Source organism: Neofelis nebulosa, chromosome 3, assembly GCF_028018385.1.
Source record: "Neofelis nebulosa isolate mNeoNeb1 chromosome 3, mNeoNeb1.pri, whole genome shotgun sequence".
NCBI lineage: Eukaryota > Metazoa > Chordata > Mammalia > Carnivora > Felidae > Neofelis > Neofelis nebulosa.
Genome location: NC_080784.1, coordinates 101,754,971 through 101,776,818, shown reverse-complemented (window position 1 = coordinate 101,776,818; position 21,848 = coordinate 101,754,971). Strand labels below are relative to the sequence as shown.

At 36.9% G+C, this 21,848-nt stretch overlaps 1 long non-coding RNA gene across 1 annotated transcript; it reads left to right on the top strand.

The window, feature by feature from the left end:
- The first annotated feature begins 9,397 nt into the window (after positions 1-9,397).
- Positions 9,398-21,282, top strand: LOC131507102 (uncharacterized). The gene is made up of 3 exons (XR_009259329.1): positions 9,398-9,592; positions 13,817-14,205; positions 21,078-21,282. It is a non-coding gene; the product is annotated as an uncharacterized LOC131507102 (long non-coding RNA).
- The last annotated feature ends 566 nt before the right edge of the window (positions 21,283-21,848 follow it).

Here is a 21,848-nt window from a genome sequence, read left to right as displayed (position 1 = left end):
TCATATGCTCTTCTTCCTGAGCCAGCCAGGCACCCCCATACTAACATTTAAATGTTCATTTTATTAAGTGATCATATTATAGGAGATTTTTTTGGTTTGTTTTTCCTTTGTGCTTTCAACATTTTTTCCCATTCTGAATACAGTTGGAAAAAATAAAAATAACATTTTTTGTGCAGTCTATGAATTTTCAAAAAGACATTTACCTGCCTTAACAGAGATACTTTTGTTAACGTGACTATTTCATCAATTTTTGTTCCATTTTCTTTTGAAAACAATGAATACTGGCAAAACATAAGAAGTTAGAGGAAGGTGGTTATATTATACTCATGTTTGGCTTTTAAATTTTCATTTAAAAATTAGAATTATGTTTGAGAACCTATTGATTTTTCACTATACATTTTGAATTAGCTACTTTTATATGACAGCTTACTCACCTATATTCATTACGTTTTTATTTATTATTAACATCCAAAAATTAGTGGGTCTAGATACGAAACTTACCAGGTGTCTTCATGTGTGTATGTTGAATAGGAACCATGAAGGAAAAAATGCAATCTTTATTATTCACAAATATGAGGGACACAAGTAAGGAAAAATATAAGGGAGTAAAAAGCAAGTAAAGAAAACACAGCTGTGTGTGTGTCTATGAAAATGAAAGTTGACCCTGAATAAACATGAAAGCTTGATTTCTGAGGACTCTGAGAAAGAATCTAGCATGAATGAGGGGCACTGGCAGGTGACAGTGATTGGGTGTAACTATGGCAGTGAGCGGGGCTTCAGGCTGGCAGTGTAGCTATTGCTGGAATTCCCCCTGAATAAGCCCCCCTGGTGGCACATTGATATTGGCACGACAATGTTTCTGTGTCAGTTCCATAGGGCACAGTGAAAATGTAAATCTTCTCTCAGATGTGGTTGGGTGCGAGCACCACACGGAGAGTCTCCTGCCAGAACAGTGTCTGTCATCCGGTGCTAATGGATGAAACTGAGGTTCACTAAAGACTGTGAGGACAGGGCCTGACATTGGGACTCAGTGAAAACAGTCAAGCTCGCTAAACTGGTTAGTGAATGTCGTATGAACCAGGATAGACAGATTTGCAATTGGAAACAGTACCACAAGTACCACACTGCTCACCTTGTTTTCAACGTTTTTTTTTTGTTTTTTGTTTTTATTTATTTTTGGGACAGAGAGAGACAGAGCATGAACGGGGGAGGGGCAGAGAGAGAGGGAGACACACAGAATCGGAAACAGGCTCCAGGCTCTGAGCCATCAGCCCAGAGCCCGACGCGGGGCTCGAACTCACGGACCGCGAGATCGTGACCTGGCTGAAGTCGGACGCTTAACCGACCGCGCCACCCAGGCGCCCCTCACCTTGTTTTCAATTAATCAATCTTTTCTTACACAGAACATGTAACTTCTCTTTTACAAAGATTCAATACAGTGGTACTACTAACACTACTATTAACATTTTTAGGTACTTAGTATGGACCAGGTATATTATATTATACATAATTTAGCAACCTAGTGAGTTAATTACCATTATTATTCCCATTTTTCAGACAAAGAAACTGAAGCTCAGAGCTTTGGAATAACTAGTGCCAAGACCCAAAGCAAGTAAATAGTGGAGCAGAAATTTAAACCCAGGGAGCCTTGATCCAGAGCTCATGCCCTTAAGGTATATGGCCCTGCAGTGTCATATTATTGGAAAGATTGGGGTCTGGAATCAAGCTGCTGGGGCTCAAATGTTAGCTAAAGTTTTCATCCTGTAACCTAGACAATTTACTTAACCCCCTGGAACTTTGTTTCCTTGAACATAAAGTCAGCTTAAAAATAAACATAAAATCAGATTAAAATAATACTAAAAATATCATAAGTTGTATAATGATTAAATAAAATAACAAATTTAAAGTGCTTGGAAGAGTCCTTGACATAAAATTAGCATTCACTAAACATTAGCTTTCTCTCTGTCTCTCTGTCTCTCTCTGTCTCTCTGTCTCTGTCTCTGTCTCTCTCTCTCTCACACACACACACACACACACACACTGTTTGCCTTTTAGCTTTTAAGTATGACCATGAGTAGGTGTCTCCATTAGGGCACTTTTATAATCCCTTGTAACCTTGAGATGATATGACAGTACGTTTCCTATGTTTTTAGATATCATTGCCTTTTCTTCTTAATGGCATCTATTTCATTTTCTTTTCTTTTTCATATTTCAGCTCTCTTGAGATAGTGTTTATCCAAAGCTGTGGAATTTACTCCTCTTTTTGTTTTTTGTTTTGTTTATATTTTGAAATCTATTTTTACCACTATTCTTGACATTTTTACTTTTTATCATAAAATGTTTTCGTGTAACTAGGCTTATATTCTCAAATAAATTTTAAACTCCTCTAGTTGGGACCGTTTCACTGAGAAATATTCTGGTTCCGGACTCACAGTTGCCACTCACAAGATATTCATTAAAATTGGTGATTTGATGAAAAATGACTGTTGTTTCTTTTCTAGAACAGAGTCTCACATTTTACAGCTCTTAGAGATAAAGTGAAAGTATATACTTATAGAAAACACCATAATCAGTGCTAAATAATTTTTAGTTACTCATAAAAGGAATATTGTAATTTTTGTTTTTCTTTAAGTTTGAAAAAAGAAATTAAAAAATTTTGAAAAAAGAAATTTAAAAACGTTGAAGATGGTTAAATCATTGGCTTTTGTTTGAATGGTTCCATTGAAAATCATGTTGAAAAGACAATTACTCCATATCCATGAAAATAATTTCCTATGAGTTACCTTGCTAAATGTTAGTATAAAATACATAGAGAGTCCTGTGACATCTAACGTGTTAACTAAGAAATAATTGTAAATTTATGACTTCTGCCTTTTTGAGTTAATTAGATGGCAAATCACTTTCTAATCAGTGATTCTGAGCCTATAATAGCTACATGATTAAATTAAAACTTCAATTGGTACACCAATTTTAATTTAAAAAAATTTTAAAAATATTTATTTAGTTTTGAGAGAGATGCAGAACATGAGCAGGGAAGGGCAGAGAGAGAGGGAGACACAGAATCCGAAGCAGGCTCCAGGCTCTGAGCTGTCAGCACAGAGTTCGAAGCAGGGCTCGAACTCACAAATAGGAGATCATGACGTGAGCTGAAGTCTGACACTTAACTGACAGAGCCACCCAGGCACCCGCACACAAATTTTAATTTAAATTAACATGTCTGATGGGAGCCACCTGTGATAATCTTTTTTTGACATCCTTTATGACTGCCTTCCTCCATGTGGATGTTAGTCTATTACAAATTGAAGTATTTGTCTCTTTGTCTTTAAAGTGTTTCACTTAGTGACATGAAAAATACCCTTGCAGCTTGAAATAGAACTTTCAGTACCACATGATTTAGTAGTAAAAAGTTATGCAGGAAAAAAAAAAAAGAATGACTTTTGGGTTCATCAACTTTTGACTCAGGATTTTAAAAATTATGTTTGCTATCTCTAGACCATTGAACGAAAATGCAATATAATAGAGGCATTTTTCATTATATGAAAAATATAATGTTCCTGAATAACTTATTAGCTTCATGTTATATCTTGTATCTATCCTGTTAATTATTTTCTTGTAATGAGTCTCCTCCATAATTATAATTATAGTACTGTGAGTTTTGCTTAAAGGGCAATAAAATATCATTTCTTCTTTCTTCTTTCCACCATTTGTCTTTTAAGAACTATTCTAAATCATTCTCTTTTTCAGCTTCTCATTTTCACTTTTGGACCGTTGCTCCATATTAAAAGTTTAAATTTTCCTTTAATTTACTTAATTTCAGATAATAAATCTTAACCTTTTAATAAAATCATAGCCATTTTTTAAAGTTTATTTATTTATTTTAGGAGAGAGAGAGAGAGACAGAGAGAGAGTGTGAGCAGGGGAGGGGCAGAGAGAGAGAGAGAGAGAGAGAGAGAGAATCCCAAGCAGGCTCTGTGTTGTAAGCATGGAGCCTGATACGGGGCTCGATCTCAAGAACTGTGAGATCATGACCTGAGCCAAAATCAAGAGTCCGTTTCTTAACTGACTGAGCCAACCAGGCACCTCAACAGCCATTTATTTTTAAAAGCAAGAAATCAAAGCATATTTAGAAGTGTAAAAGTAAAGCTTTATTTGAAAATGTGTTCAATAATCTAATTCCCCTTTAATATACAAAAAGAAAACTAATACATTAGATAGAAGTATATTATAATTTATTTTTAAAATCAGCATCTGAGCTTTAATGAAGTATAAAAAGTTTAACTGTGTATGAAAACTTGTGAAGCCATTTTCTTTTTTCTGAATTTATAAATGGCTTAGGGAAGTCAGTCTATTAGATAGTGTGGTCATAAGTTCTAAGGTTTAATTGACCCACTGCATGCTACCTCTTCTACTAAAATGCAATGAAGAAGTCTTGGGATTTAATGGTGGAAGAAATTATGCATATGAAATGATAAATACTGAAATAAAACCATCAGCAAAATAAAAAGGCAGCCTTCTAAATAGGGGAAATATTTGCAAAACATATATCTGATAAGAGGTTAATATCCAAAATATTTAAAGAACTCATACAACTCAACAATAAAAAAAATCCAATTTAAAAATGTGCAGAGGATCTGAATAGACATTTTTGCGAAGAGGAGATACAGATGGCCAACGGGTACATGAAAAGATGCTCAACAACACTAATCATTAGGGAAATGAAAATCAAAACCAAAATGAGATACTACCTCACATCTGTTAGAATGGCTAGAATAAAAAAGACAAGAAATAACAAGTTTTGGAGAGGATGTAGAAAAAAAGTAACCCTTGTGTACCATCAGTGGGAATGTAAATTGGTATAGCCACTATGAAAAATGGTATAGAGGTTCCTCAAAAAATTAAAAATAGAACTACTATACAATCTAACAATTCCATTTCTGGGTATTTATTCTAAGAAAATGAAGATACTAACTTGAAAAGATATATATACCCCCATGTTCATTACAACATTATTTACAATAGCCAAGACATGGAAACAGGTGTCTATCAATGGATGGATGGATAAAGAAATGTGATCTACCTACCTACCTACTTATCTCCATATATTGGAAAATCAGGTATCTATTAAAAAAGAATGAAATCTTGGCACTTGCAACAACATAGATAGACCTTGAAGGCATTATGCTAAGTAAAACAAGTCAGAGAAATACCATATGATCTTACTTATATGTAGAGCCTTAAAAAATAACAAACAAACAAACAAACAAACAAACAAACAACAATAACCCCATGGACACACAGGGGTGTGTGGGGGGGAATGGGCAAAATGGCTAAAGAGAACCAAAGGTGCAAGTTTCTATAAAATAAGTAAGTCATGGTGATGTAATGTACAACATGGCAACTATAGTTAATACTACTGTGTTGCATATAGAAGAGTTGCTAAGAGAGCAAATTTTAAAAGTTCTCATCACAAGAAAAACATCTGTAACTATATACAGTGATGGATGTTAACTAGATTTATTATGGTGATCATTTTGCAATGTATACAAATATCAAATTATTATATTACACACCTAAAACTATTTTAATGTTGTGTGTCAATTATAGCTCAATCAAAAAAGACTACAAAATATTCTGAGAAATTTCAAGAACAAGTCACACTTTAATGTTACAAAATTACCTTTATCTTTCATACTGAAAAGCAACATTGCCTTCCTGTTTGGGTGCATCCAGGTCTTTGCTTACATGCTAAAAATGCTTTCCCTCTTTTCCTCCTGCCCCCAGTTCTCCCCCTTTTGCTGCCAATTTTCTTTGCAGTTTGGTAGGGAACCGATACTTGAGGAAGAAACAATAATGTCTTTTGACTTTCTTTCAGGAAGGCATTTCTCACTCCATGCTCAACAAGAACACTAGCTAGACAGGGCAATCTAAACACAGACTGCCTCTTTATATGAGACTTCTCCATTTCTTTTTTTCAGACCAAGCTCTATTCAAAAGGCACTTTGAAATGATGAGCATAGCAGTTGGCCAAAAGAAGTATAGTTCTTATGTCATGAATATCCACTCAACCACTTCACTCTACCATAGTGTCACTGAAAAAAGGAAAATGGCTATTTTTGTACCTCCTATGGAGAATGAATCCTGGGAAAATAGCAGGATCTGACTAACCACTCTTCAGTGCTTAGACAGCGCTCAATCATGCTGTTTTTAGAGTTCAGACAAGCTTCCAAAACGCAACAATGCACACCTTGAACAATCTTTTTGAGAATGGCAGGACCTCAGGAAGGCAGAGAAGCAGGGATCTCAAAGAAGAGTCTCCCTGTGGAAAAGAATAGCATGATTTATCTTCACTTACACACCTTTTATGTGAAAGCTGCTGAAGGGGAATGTGGTCTTATTTCCAGACATTTATCCATGCTAACTCTCTTATTCAACATCTTATTCCCATATCCATATCCAATCAATCTTCTCTTTCAATGATTCTGTCAGCTTGCTCTACATCCTTTCCCAACATTGTTATAGGTCAAGCATCAGTACCCTTTTTGAACTTTATAATTCCCAATCATCTGGATGGTTTCCTAGCAATAGCTAGGATTTGTTTCATTCCTCTCCCTCAGCTCTTATCTCTGACTGCTAAATTGTCTGTTCTTTCACTAGGACCCTATGCAATGAGGATCACACTTGCTTGGTCTGTTTATTTTCCCCCCAATAACATCAATAATAATTTAGGCTGAAAAGAAGCAAAATGGCTTGCCACTTTTAGATTCAGCCCCTTTGATTCTGTACATGAACAGACCTACAACATTATTTTGAGAAATCTTGCTGTCAAGAGATTTAGTTTGACTGCTATTTATCATGTTCCTCTTTTTTCTATTGTTTACCTATGCCATGGACATTTGGAGATGGAAATGGGAATGATCTGACATAGTTTCACTTGAACTTAGGAAGTGAAAATCACTCAAAATCCTACTGTGTTGCAGAGTAACAGCAAACTGTCTGAAGGAGTATCAGAGAAGGGTAAGGATTCCTGGACACTGAAGAAGGCATTTAAACTTAAGAGGAAGAAAAATCATGTTCTGTACCCTCCTACTCTGTGAGAAGCCCTCCGAAGCCTGCAGGTGGCTTAGGGATACAATAGGTTGTTCAGAAACTTTCCTACTGTTGTCGTTACTCCATGAGCATGGGCCAGGGCAGGGATTTCCATTTTCAATCCAGCCTCACAAAGACAGAATAAACATGTCATGTTAACAGCACAAATAGTTGTTTCGTTGGTTGAAGGATTTGTGGATTACCTTGAGTTTATCAACCTGAGTTTCTATATAATAGAAACATAAAAGCTAATTTGATATTGTTTTTGTTTAATTTTCATATTCAAATAAAGCTCAAATTGAAATAATATTTGATAGAGAGTATAAGTAAGGTAAATTACACTTTTACTTGTAAGGTAAATTCACTTATTATATGGAAGGCCCTGGTGTGTGTGTGTGTGTGTGTGTGTGTGTGTGTGTTTTCAGGATATAAAAAAGAAAGGCAATATAATGTATTGGTTGCTCTAAGAGGCAGACTTTATGTTTGTGTGAAAGCAAACTGAAGGAAATTATGAAATTCCTTTCCCAGGAGATCTTTAACAGTATCATGGGTTGCATCTGCTGGGATCTGACAAATTCTGCCTGCAGGCAGGGTAATGGATTTTGAAGACATTTCATGGAATTTTATACCCCCAAGAGAATGTGAAATTGAGTTCAGAAGTTGAGAGGCACAGGATTCAAAAAGTCTATTCCCTTCAAGTAATTTAGTTTTCTGACCTTGGATTTCAGTTTCTTCATCTGTAAAGTTATTAGTGTTAGAATAGATCAGTGATTCTTAACATTTTTTGTTGTATAATACAATCGTGTGGCAGGGAGGGGGGTCATGGATTTTCTGAAGCCTGTTCATTAACTCTCAGGGATCCATGGGCCTTATGTTAAATACTAGAATTAATGATTTCTAGGGTAGCATACAGTTTGATTCCTATGTTTTGAGAGTATTAAACAAATGGAGGCATCTGTAACCTAGGAAAGAGACTATCTCATGTGGAAGACAGAGTGTGCAACACAACAGGAAAGACATAAGGATGCTTCCATGTGGTGGGTGTATCACCAGCTTGAAGGCACTTTGCTCATAGGAAAACCCTGAGAACAGACACATGGAGTCAGAAAGAGTTAAGCAATACATGTAGATGCAAGTCATGGAGAAACTTTATTTCAGGTAGAGGCAAGGTAGAATAGGGAAGTGAACAGTCAAAAATTCAGAAATACTGTAAGAAACGTCAGGCACTTTTTCTTTCTTTTTTTTTACTTAAGGGAAACTGTATTTAGTTTTCTCTTTAAAACAATCTGGTCTAAAAACGAGTTGAAGTTAAGAGAGAAGAGCACGAATCTTCTAACAAAGTCAGACATAGACTGGAAGGCAGAATGGGCACTGGTCAGGAACTTCCAGGTCCGATCTTGTCCATCTTGGAAACGAGGTCATCGCAGATTCTGGTCAGTTCATTGTTTCTTTAAGTCTTCTGCTCAGTGGCCTTCTCCAGCAAGGAGATGTGCACCTACCTGCTTCTTCCTTAGGCTCGTCTGGAAGGCCACTTAACCCTTACTCCGTATGTGGTTGATCTTCCCATCTATCGGCTTGCATTTCTTTTCTGCATGGGCCTTCGGTGCTTGCTATCTTTGGCCTTCCTTTCCAACTGTTACTATGCAATCAACGTGCTTCTTCAGCGATCCTTCATTGGTTAGGAAGCATTCATTAGTAGCCTTTGATCAACTTTTTTAGTGGCTCAGCTTTGAGAGGTCAGAGAAAATGGAAAAATCTTCCATGGAGTTCAGGTCTGTTGCAAATTGGTCTTTTTCTTTCCGAACCTTCTGGATCTCGGCTTTGGCAGGTTGCTTCTGTCTCTGGGCCTCCTTCCTCGCCCCGTACACGATCCCCTCAAACCCATCCACGATCTTTCCCATCTGCAGGCGCTTTATGCAGAGCGCATCGTGCTCTTCAGCACCAGGCTCTCCTTTTGTGTCACTTCCGAGCTGGGTCCTTGTTCCTGGGGTGTACGGCAGCACGTCCACGATGGGCGGCAAGGGCAGCGGCACAGAAATCCACCGGTGGTCTCAAGAAAACCAGCTTCCTCCCCACCAGTCTCAGGCGGACTTTCCAGGAAGGTGCAGCCCGAAACTCGGGCACTGCTCGTCTCAGGGGAGCACACGCGAGTCTCTGAGGGCTGCCCTTTGGGAGCAGGTGAACTTGAGGGAAGCGGGCTGTTTCTGCAGGGCCGACTTTCCAAACAGGAAACCCTAAACCGCTCCACCCCGGCGGTGGACCTAGAACCTCAGCTTGTCCCGGAAGTACTCACGCCCTCGGATCCCAGGCGGCCGCGGGCAGGCTGAGCGGAAGCGGTGCGGAGGCAGGGGACCAGGCGGTGGGCCTCCTGATCCGCCTGCGGGTGGGAGCCCAAGTGCGCGAAGAAGCCGCGGTTCCCTCCCCGCCCATCGCCCCTTCGGCCCCTGCGGGGGCTGTACCCCAGGCGTGCCATCCGCAGAGGCTGAAAGCACCTGCCTGCTCTGAGGTGAGTTGTTTGTGGCTGCCCAGTACCTAGGAGCTGAGCGAAGGCCGGGCCGGCAGGCTATGGGGGCTTTACGGGAACCGGCCTCCCTGCCCCCTGCCATAGCCGAGGCTGGAAGACCCTGGGGAGGGGGAATGGGACCCTCGCCCGCCTTCTGGGGTGGGTTGGGGCTTTCCTTCTCATCTGAGGTCTCCTTGACGGAGGTCTGAGGCCGGGTCTCTTCCCCAGTTTCCTTGTGCTGGCGGCTTCGTCCCAGTCAAATCCTAGCCTGATGGGCCACTCCTCACAGAGTTGACCATTGAAGAGGTCACTGGCCTCTTTCTTCTGGGGACTTAGGGACAAGGCCTGTCCAGCCTTCTGAGGACTGGTCGGGTGGTGGATTTAGGACGAGAAGTGTCCTCTTGGCAGGCTGGGGCTTTGCTGGACAGGTCAACAAGGGGCACTTCTCTGTGTTTTCTTAAAGCAAGAAGCCATATTAAAGAAGAAAGAGAACACGTTTTTGAAGTTCCTTAAAGATTGGCAGAGCGGTGTAATTTAATTGCCTAGCAGTGAAGTACACTATTAATTTCAGCCTTGCAAGGACGTGATGTTGGGAAATACTTTTGGAAAAGATAATTCTGAATATACATGAAATGAATGAGTACAACATACTATGTAAAAATCTTCTTGGGGCACCTGGGTGGCTCAGTTGGTTAAGCCTCCTCTTGATTTCAGCTCAGGGTGTGTGCTCTCTCTCTCTCTCTCAAATAAATAAACGTTTAAAAAAATCTCCTTTAATCATCAGGGGGAAAGTGAAATAATGCCATACTGAACAGTGATTATGCCTACAGAACTAGCAAAAGCTGATCTAAAAATATTATTGAAAATAATGGAAGAAATGTAGTGATGCATTAGAGAAAGTGAAAAGGTAAAAACCAACATAAACCTGATATGCCTGTAATTCAAAATTATGGGAGGAGCCTTGAAGATGATGAAGATGTTAGATTCAGGTGACCCACATGTGACTTGGGAATCTGGCCTCAGCTTTTGAAGTGGTGATCTCTGGAGTATTGATGTGTTAATTGGGCATTCCACTAGTGCACTCTTGAAGCAAATGGCATAGAAGTGAGAAGCCTGAGATGATTCAACACATAGTCAAGAAACTTTTATCTGCCAGAAACTGATACTATGGCTCTGACATAATTATTTAGAATTTATTTTAGTGTTTAAATATTTGCCCTGTAAAACAGATACTGTTTTTCTAGAAATGAAGATTGGTTCTTCAGTCAGTTATTACCTTCTTCTAAAGTCTTAGAAAAATAGGTAGACATACTCATAATGGGAATCCCTTCAATTTATACTATTTTGCAAAATAAAAATAAATAAGCTTTTTTTCTTCTAGTGAAAGCGTTAAGGTACATAAAATATTATTAGGAGAAACTTTACCAATCCTTAAAGCAAGAGAGTTCGTTTTCCATATTGATTTTTTTTTCACATCAATTATAAACTGGGGCAAATCCCGCCCTATGATATTAATATCTAGTTTCTGATATAAATTGGATATAACTTTGAGAGCAAGGACATTCTTCAGGCACTAGTAATTCTGCTTAAGCATGTGTTGAAAATATCCACATGTATATATATTATATATATATTATATAATATATATATATTATATAATATATATATAATATATATTATAATATATAATATATATACACACACACACATAGTATATATAATAAAATAATAATATGTTTCTCAAAAACAATTCTCAATGTCTTGATAGCAGTCTTCAGAGCCTTCTCGAAGGGAAAGGTTGGATAAATTGCATGTGATAAATACACTCCCATGGGTATAGTTCCCTAAGTGTGTAGATTCTTTCTTCATACCATTCCAAGGAATTTTTGACATCTCCAGTTTTTTTGTAGTGCAGATCACTGCTGAGTCCAGGTTTCCATTAAAACCACCAGGCAAACAAGTTAGAACCACTTCCCTTTGCTTGAGCGTGTGTACTGAATTCAGACACTCTGGTAAATGCACATGTGTATTGATAAACTCAGCTCAGTCTAAAATTATCTTTTTCCCTCTTCTGTATAGTTTCTTGATAATGTATTTCCATATGCATCTTTCAGCTTTTTCTGTTTATAAAAATTATGTATATAATACATACTAATACAATGTAATAATATAATAAGGTAATGATATATAAAAGCATATACATACATAATTACAAAATCTGACAGTTTTAGAGGTATAAGCCCATATACCCTCCTTTCTGAGTTGACTTTGTAATTGGCCCTCAGGGCATTCTGGATACTGTTAAAAGCCTAGATGAACTTGGGTGTTTCATATTGGCCAGAGATGCTTGGGCGTGTTAATGTATTAAATTTGGTACCAGATTTCAGCGGGGAGACAAGAATCCCCAAGTGTCAGAGGCTAAGTAATAGGGCAGAGACCTTAGTTACTGAGGTAAGGAGGGAAAGCTTATGTTAATAGGCACATGACTGGATGATAAGCCAAAGGTGTGATCTTGTGAGATATTTGGCAATGGTCACTTGATCACCATATCCCTAAGTCCATGTCAATGAGTACCCTTGAAAATTCAAACTGATATGTGTAAACACAAATCTAGGTCTCTATTCCTTATTTCATGTCTTTCCTCAAATGTCACCCACTGTCTGAGACCGTCCCTGCTATCCTATTTCGTATGTACATACCCCTACCCAGAACTTTATATTCTCTAGACTACATGTTATATTAGTCTCTGTCTCCCTTAATATAATAGTTGCTCCTGGAAACAGGCAGTTGAATATCCCCGAGAATGGACTTAAAGCAGAACCAGCATTAGTGAGGCATTCTTCAAGGGCACACAGTAGGGGGACACTAAAAAACTCAGTAATCAAGATAGAAAATATTTTAATGCAGTAATCAGAAAAACATCCTTAATGTCAAACAATCCATGATGAATAAAATCAATATTTTAAATTAAGACAGCATTCATAACAATACTCTGCTGAGCCATATATTGGAAACTGAGGCAAGAGGAAAAATCAGTAACACTGATCTAGTAGTCTGGGATTTTCACAGTAAAGGGTGAATTGGCTGTACCTTATTCTCATATCACTAAGAAAGAAGCACAATGTTTTCATTACATCTTTAGATTTTGGAGGGGACATATACCTCATTTGGGTGAATATCTCTGATCCATTTACTGGATTGCTATCAAAGCTACCAACTTTCAGTCAAGCTCAGAGAAAGAGAAGTTTTCCTACCTGGTTCTGGCTGTTGATGCTCCTTATGTCTTGAGGAATTGTTACTAATGGGTTTGTGGCAAATTAAGATCTCCCGGGAGTTTGCCTCAAACCCTGATAAAAGAATAGCAATAGAGGCTCTGAAATTTTGCTCATTTTTTGTCAAATAATTATTCTCTCACTCTCTCTGAATTTTGGCAATGTTCATCTCCTACTTTAGTAACAGAAACTCTGTATACAGTCTCTTCCAGCCTTATGCACAATTAGGATGTGTGCACATGAATTAGGATCTGTCGGTCAGATACTCTGGCCCCAAACTTTGATTTAGGATCTAATGACTTAAAGAAGTAGGTGCCATGAAAAACTCATTTTGCTATGGGAAGAGGAAAGTCTTTAGTTTCCAGGGCCAATAGTAGCTGAAGTTCTAAAGGCAATGCAAGGGTTTGTTCGGTGATAGCAATGATGGCTTCGCTAGATGGTTCTGTATTATGATGTCAATTCCAATTACATACATAGCCTCCAGACCTAGTTCTCTGGCCTTCCTAGAAATTGTGTGAGTTTGTTAGTCACAAAAAGCCTTGACTTATATACCTATGTCTGGATCCTCCCACCCCATGAGGAATAAATGTCAGTTTTAACCTTCTGTAAAGTCGTTTGGCCTATAAGACTGTAATATATTTATTCCCTTAAATACTGCCTGGAAACTTACTCATGCATTTCTTAACCTCTTTCTTACTATGCATGGTGAGTGACTTGCACATGTAGTATGAATGACATAAGTATGTTGGTTGAATTAACAATATGGTTCTGACTCATGCCATTAAATGAATCATCTGTTTTAATGTATCTCAGATCCTTAACTTATCACCCATTCAATACAAACAAAAAAAGAGTAGTGAGTATTTGAGCAAAGTTAGAATGGTAGTTAGAGCACTGAGTAGTAACCTGAGACAGGTGAGCATGTATAAAACAAAAGAAACTTACTTCCTTGCAGGAGCAGACCATATTTTCAATTGTGGTCTAGAATCCAGTGGACCTTTTGAAGCAATAACCAAGCCCTCCAGAGTTGGACTTCTCTGAGAAATTGACAGTTGTTCCACAGTTCCCTGTGGTTCACTAGGTATGAAGAAGCTTTGCAAGCACCTGGGATGAAATTGAGGTCATGAGTCCCTATTTAGCCACAGATGCCCTTTTCTTCTACCTACCTCTAGCAGATCCCTGTGGGCTTCCTCAGTGACCGAATCTGCCTGCCTGGCATTCCAAGGATGGTGTGATTAAAAGGGATAGATGCCAAGAAGAATAAAGGATACCGCATGGGTGTTGAAGACAAAGGCAACTTCCTCAGTCTCATTTGAGTGAATCCGTGTGCCTTTTGCCTCAGCGGTATATGCGTTTTGTAATGAGCGAGAAAGTTGTTTGGGGAATTTCCTAAAAATCTTAGTCAAGACAGTATATTGATTTCTGTTTGCTCCTTTATGTTTAGCTATGGGTTTTAGTAGCAACAAAACTTCAGAGGTTGTAGAAACTGATTAGTTAAGTTGCTGCTCCAGTATGCCAAGGAAAATAAAAGCACACAGATCGTCAGTAGAGATGTTCATGGAGCTTATCATGTGTCTCTCCTTCAGCATGCTGTTTCTTTCCAGGGGATGAAACACTTGGCGCCATGTAACTAGGACCAGAGGAGAGTGTCTTTCTTTCCCCTCTGGGCAAGAAGAAACTAAAGTTCTGTTAATGCCGCAAACACTTCAGTAGGCTCTGAACTTTAGATAAGTAGGATCTATCCCCTAATGGGAAGGGCTTTTAGCCAGCAGTTTTAAGAGCAGAGTTATACACTGTGAGGATGATAACATAAGTGGTACATTCACAGGTGTGACAAGCATGATAAAAGCATCTTTTCTGAAATTTGCCCCCAAAAATAATAGGCCTGAGGGTGGCTCTGGCCTGCTTCTGACAGAAAAAACTTTTCCTTTGCACATGCAAGTGGCCAGCTTTAATCAGCAGTGGTTTCTTTTGGTGATGTTTCTGCGATTGCCAACCCAAGCCACCTCTATCTCATCATTGACATCAGGTCAACAGTGTACAGGATAATCATTGGAATTCAAAACTGGCATCCGAGCTGGGAGATCTCCTTATGTATCCCTTCTTTGCCAAAGCAATCAAATTAGTTCTGTTAACAGCTTGCCAAATCAGCCAGCCTAGTAAACTCTTCCCTCTTAGAAAGGAAATATAGACATTCATTTTGGTTCATATTGTTTTTCTCCCTTAGTGTGATCTTGGGAACCTTGCCAAGGGGTCTGATGGCTGTCGTCTGATGATGCCATGAGAAGTCTTTAATAAGCTGACATTTCCTGTTGCTAAGCTGCCATGTCTGAAAGCCAAACCAAATAGTGTTTGGACTCTCTGGATCCCAGACTCTGTTTTTGTCTCTTTCTCTTCCTTCTCCTGACTCAGTTCTCAGCTCTGCCCACCTTGTCTCTCCAGCCTGTGTAGATGTGCAGTACAAAGGTCAGATGGCAGGCAGTCCCTCCCAGCCAGACTGAACCTACTGAAAAACCCTTGAGAGCAGAGCTGCCTAGGCTGGGACACTGGCTTTGTTAGGAGGCAAGGAGGGAATGTTGGCTGAAAGTGTTTCCAGTGAGAGGGAGAAACCGTTTTCTGAGAAGGCAAATGGGAGCTTGTCAGTTGGGTTAGAGGAGGAGGCAATAAGCTTTTCTGTTTCAAAGCTCTTGTGACTGTTAGTTGAAACAGATGAGTAAAGAATAAAAATGCTGAAGCTAAGGAAGTAAAAATTGGGAGTAGGAAATTAGAAAGGAGCATTGCCAGCTCAACTGGTCTAAACTCTTATTTGCAGTGTCTCTTACTGTATTGCACAGTGACAGATTATATCCTGAGACCTAAAAATGAAAGTCCTATAGAAGAATTTCAGTTTGATTTTGTTTCTTAAGAGTATGGGTTAATTCACACTGGCAAGGCAGATTGATGATTGCTAACTTTTAGGGCGGCCAATGGGACATGTAGAGTTGGGCAGGCATGACCTGCACAGTTGTCTGTGGCATTCTAGTACTTGGGCACTTGAGGGTCAAGCTGGGTGGTATCTTATGTGATGTTGACATCCAGGAAAATGCTTTGCTCTGTGTGTGGTTGAGGGGTAGAATGAGGTGAAATGTGAAATACAGGGAGAATCTAGGGTCTGATTTCCTTCCAAGATTTGATGATAACACTTACAATGTAAACTCTTAGCCAAGGTATCATAACCCTAAACTGCAAGCAACTATTTATCATTTCCCTCAACACTTTTTACTAAAGTACCCCTAAAAAGCGGATATTTAGATCTTCCAATTCCCTTGTTTTGTTTCCACTTTTATAGTGCTTTCTCAAGTGTCAGGAGGTACATTTATTTTTATTGCAGTGAGTAATTAGCATTTCTTTGAGGATAACTATTTTTCCAGAACTAATTGAATCTGATTCCTCCATCTGTGTGGCTTCATTGAGAAATCAGATTTTGCTCAATGCAGCAGCATCAACTGAGTTACTGAATAACTCAAATACTAATAAAGCTGGATAGTTTTCTCTAAATTTATAGTCTCATCTGCAGTGGTTCTTTTTTTTTTTTTTTTTTGGTAAGCATTTGTTTTGTTGGAGTAGCAAACCAAAATCCAAAATGCCTACAGGATCCAAGCAAGTAAGTTAGTGAAATAAGTTACACAAAAAAGACAATGAACATTCAACATTGGGGTTTGTAGGCAGGAGGGACTAGATTTGATGATAGTTTAATTTAAGCTATATTGACTTTGAAGTGTCTGCGGGATGTGTATGAAACACAGATCTGGGTGACTGTTTTTTCTTCTTTCTGTTCCTCTTCATTTTCTATTTTTTAAATAATTAAATGTTCTCCTAAAATTCAGTTTTAAAATAAGGCAGCCAATCTAATAAAACAAGTCACAGTCATTACAAACAAACATATGAAAGAGGGCTTCAGTTAAAAGCAGTAAGCTACCACTAGGCACTTATTGGAGTAGCTAAGATGAAAATTGCAAAGATGAAAAAAGAGAACATGGAGCAATATGTATGTTTATACACTGTTGGTGGGAATGTAGATTGGTAAAAACCACTTTACCAATCCATTGCATGGCAGTGTTCTCTAAGCTGAATGTATATATGCATGCCTTAGGACCTAGCAGTTCTACTCTAGATACACACACAAGAGAAATTCACAAAAATATGTATTAAAGACAGCTAAAATGTCCACCAACAATAGAATGGGTAAATAAATTGTGGAATATTATACAGCAATGAGAGTAAGAAAATTACTGTTATATTTCATATATCAATGAACCTCAAAAACATAACAGTAAGTGAAAGAAATTCAGATGCAAAAAGAGTCTATCCTGTATGATTTTACTTATGTACATTTCAAAACCAGATAAAATGATTCTGTTGTGTTAGATCAGTAATTACTCTTCAAACATGGGTTGGGTAGTGATTAGAAGGGGGCTCAAGGGGACTTTCTAAGATACTGATAGCATTCTGTTTGTATCTCACTGCTTGTTAATGGGAATGTTTACCTTGTGAAAGTTCATTGAGCTTCATACTTTTAATTATTATTCTATCTTTATTTCCTTCAGTGAAAAGCTGTAGGAAGTATCATTTAAAAGACAAATAAATGAATACAGGCATACATTTTAATAAAACAGAGAACTTCTTCAAGGAACCTAGTAAAAAACAGTTTCTTGCTTTTAGACTATATTTTCTTAGTATTTAATTCGATTTATGTTATGCAGTTTTGTCCTCACTGATTTATTTTCTTACATGTATGTTACACCACAGGCCTTTCAAGAGCCTGAATGTGATCTTTTGTCTTTTTCACCATGCATTTTAGAATGGGAGAAGCACCTATTGAATAGCTGACAAATTACTTAAAGCATCTGCTCTCTCTATACCATATTACCTAGAAAGGGGGAATTTTATAACCCATTAACATTTTGGTACCCATCTAATATAATTATGAAATCTGCATTCACAAGGATCTTGTCACTGAGATGTTTTCACTGATATAAAAAGGTGAATTATTGTAAAAATAAAGAAATGTTTTAGCTTGGGTTACTTTTATCACAATATTGTATTAATATTACTGAACAAATTGGTGATATTACTGAACAAATTAGAATATATATCATGTCATTTTTGTCACTATTTTTTCCCTATGTATTAAAATAAGAAATGACATGTCAATAAATAATCAGTGTGGTATGTATCAAGAAATGAAGAATGTGGATCATTAAAGTCATTGTGTATAGAACACACTTAAGAAGTAACTACTCTGAACTGGAGCTGATCAATTTGAAATTAATACATGTGCAATTCTAAGTATAAAAATGGAAAAAAAATAAAGAAAAACTACTTGCATCTAAGTTGGAGAGGAAGAAATCCTATGCAATTGTACCCTTCTTAGGGAAAGAGTGAATTTCTGGGAGTTGTCAATAAAAACCTTACTATGAAAAGATATTTTTCTTATTAAATAAGAATATATTTATCCCTGTTCCTAACAATAAACTTTAAAAATATATGAGGAGAACTTAGCCTGAAAATTACTGTATAAAGCATAAAAAGTCAGATATAAGTACTGAGAAATTTTGAAGACTTTAGCAACAGATAGGGAACAAATCCTACTTGTTGCGTAAATCATGTTTTATTTGTAGAACTTTGTGAAACGTTCATAACAAAATCTGAGACTCACCTGGTTCCAGTTTCAAATAAACCTGAAACTCAGGGAGGTTCAACAAAAGTTTTGCCAAGGTTCATGAACTTTCATCAAATGTGTGTGTGTGTGTGTGTGTGTGTGTGTGTGTGTGTGTTTTGGAAGTTGGACCAGTTGATAATTTTCACCACGTTTAGACTAGATTTCCTTAAAAAATGAAAACTTTCAGATTAACGTCAAAGGAAACTAAAATTAAAATGCAAACAATCTTATTCTTACTTTGTATCAACATGATGCAAGGTTTTTCTCAATTTTTTTAAGTTGCTAAGTTAATTTTGGCAGGGCAAAAAATTCCTTAGTTTGCTCTTCTATTTTTTCTGCATACAAAACTCACAAGAGTTAATATTACCTGTGATCCCACTTTCTATGAAAAACCACTAGAAGTGAACATAAGTACATTTGTCCAGTAATAATGATACTAATATTTATTACTCAGTTACTGTTTTAAATGCCTTACAAGTATTATATACTTTAATTCCTATTGCAGTTCCCTAAAGAGACAGAGAAAAGACAGAGAAAAGATTTAGAGAGAGGTTAAATAATTTATCCAATGTCATGCCACTAATGAGTTGCAGAACAAAAAATTTAACCCAGAGGAAATAATTACAGAAATGGAACTCTTAACTGCTATACTATCATGATGATTACTGTTAGCTACCTACCCCAAATCTATTTTCCTCCTTTTTTTTTTTTTAAAGATGTCAGCAGCAATGATGGCTGAGCATAAAAACAGAAAGACCCTGAGCCTTTGATTACTTTGTTGATCCCTACTACTAGTTCTTCCTACTTACAGACTTCTTATTAATTGAGAAAAATAAATGCCTTTACTTATTTGAGTTTTGTATTTATTTCTACAGGGGATAATGCTACTGCTTTTCACACTGACCTATCATAATTATAGGTGTAAAGAAGATAATCATTCAATATCCAACACAAAAGGATCTAAAGGAACTGCTTGCTGAATGAGGCAGAGTTGTACTCTTCATGCACAGTCTTTCTGAGAAAGCAGAGAGCTTATTTTACGTAGGGGCTTGGAAAGCTTGGTGTTCAAGGATTGATGGACTTTCAGAAGCAAGAGTAGAATTTAGGGACTGGTTTATTATTACTATTACTATTACTATTACTATTACTATTATTATTATTATTATTAGTTACAAAACTGATTATTTGAACAAGACTATCGCTGACTACTTGACTTGTATAAATATATGCACTTCAGTGAGGCTGCTGCTAATTCTGACTTCAGAAACAGCTGCTTGTCACTGACTGGCTGGCTTTTAGAGGCTTGGTAACAGAACGAGTGTTTTATTTATTTCATGGAGTATTTGAGAACTTGGTTCTGGTGGTCACTTGTTGCTATGGAAAAGGGCAATCAGCCCTTTCCTAAGAGGATGTGATTGTTCCTCAATGAGATTGGTACGAATAGGAGGAATCCCACTTAGAAATTACAGTCATCCAGGGGTTAGTAGACTAGATTTTGAGTATCTTTATTCTTATATTTCGAACTCATGATAAAGGTTAAGGGGCATCCGTATTGTTTGGTTTGGTTTTTAGAATGGAACATGCTTATTCTCATTTTATCCTGATATAAACGATCTTGTTATGTAAATAGAAAACTGAAGTGCAGGGACCCTGGGGAGAAAAGATGTTCAAAAATTTTTGTAAAAAATTGAGTTTCAACCAACTGAATTACTTTTATTTCAAAAAAAAATCTCAGATATTTCTTAACCCCCTAATCTATTTTTTCAAATCTTCAAAAGAATGAAATTTTTGTTAATTACTTTAAGGCTAGAATAAATAGGAACTGTGATATGTAATCTAAATGGAATTTGGAGATATTTAAGATGATTCAAAAGACAAAATAAGTAACTCATCAAAATTTAGCTCTGATATTCAGTTGTTTATAAAGTAGGCATGCATACGTATTTTCACTTAAATCTGTCAACATATGTGCAATAAATATGTAATCTGCCTTTTTAGAATAACTAAATTTCGTGTACAAAATTAGCCTAGAAGAAATAATTTTCCACAATAGACTATAGTATAACATTTCAGTTTATGGCATATTTTGTCCCTGGAGGTTACTTTGATATGTATATTTGCTTTCAGAAAAAAGAATTTTGAATTGAGTAAAAGAATTTTGTTTGAATTTTCAATAAAAGCAAACACTTTATATAACGTACTCATTTTCCCAGAGTACTAAAGGAAGTAAAAACTTGGGTAAAAAACTTAAGAGGTATATATTCTCTAATAAAATAATACTTCTACATTTACAATCTTTTGAAATGTTAAATTGATTCTGAGTTAAACATTAGTAGTCTCATACAACACATTACTTTGAGTCTTCACTACGATATCCCACACTATTTCTGAAGTTAAGTTGACTTAATGAGTAGCTCAGGCAATATGAAGCCATCTACCTATTTTGGTCCTTTGAAAGGGATATGTATTTCTAGGTCAGATGTTCCATTTTCAACTAACTTTTCTTCTATTTCAGATTGTAGAGAAAGATAATTGTTCATTATTCTCATGACCTGCGAGAATGACTAAAATACAACATGGAGAAAATCATAGTACTAGTCCATCACTGGACTCTTCCTGAATAAATCTTTGAATAAGTCTGAATAAATCCTGAATAAATCTTTGAATTGATGGAAATTTGTATGAAGAGAAACTTGAGCTATTAACACACATAATTTGTTAATTGAAGGCACAAATTATTTCTTGAAATGCTCTCGTATTTATGATAAAGAGGCCCTAGGCTTGAGTACTATCTGCATGATACATGAAATTTGTCATAATTACAGAAATATTTAATAAGCACTTAATAATTTTGTTCAAATTCAGTTTTCTAATTAAGGTGCAAGCAAACACCTGAGATAACACATACATGAGTATCTGCATACACGTTTTCTACATGAAAAAAAATTACAAGTTAGAAAAAAAAGATATACTGTTTTGATTCAGACTCACTCCCCTCTTTTGGGCAGTGTTCATCAACAGGAGGTATATAAAGACATATGTGCCATTTTAAAATCCTATCCTGTTGTCATTGACCTTTCAATTCCACATTACTGATGGGAATATTCAAGAATACTATATGCAAAGTTGAATGACCTTAAATTTTATTTTTCAGAAAAATTAATGGATATTTAAAGATGATTCAAAATCAAGCTAAGGACAAGTGTTCACAATCTTAGAACAGCAGACTCTTGTGACTGCCTTCAGATTTGAGTTTTGAAGCTTGAACATTATGTTAATAGTTGTG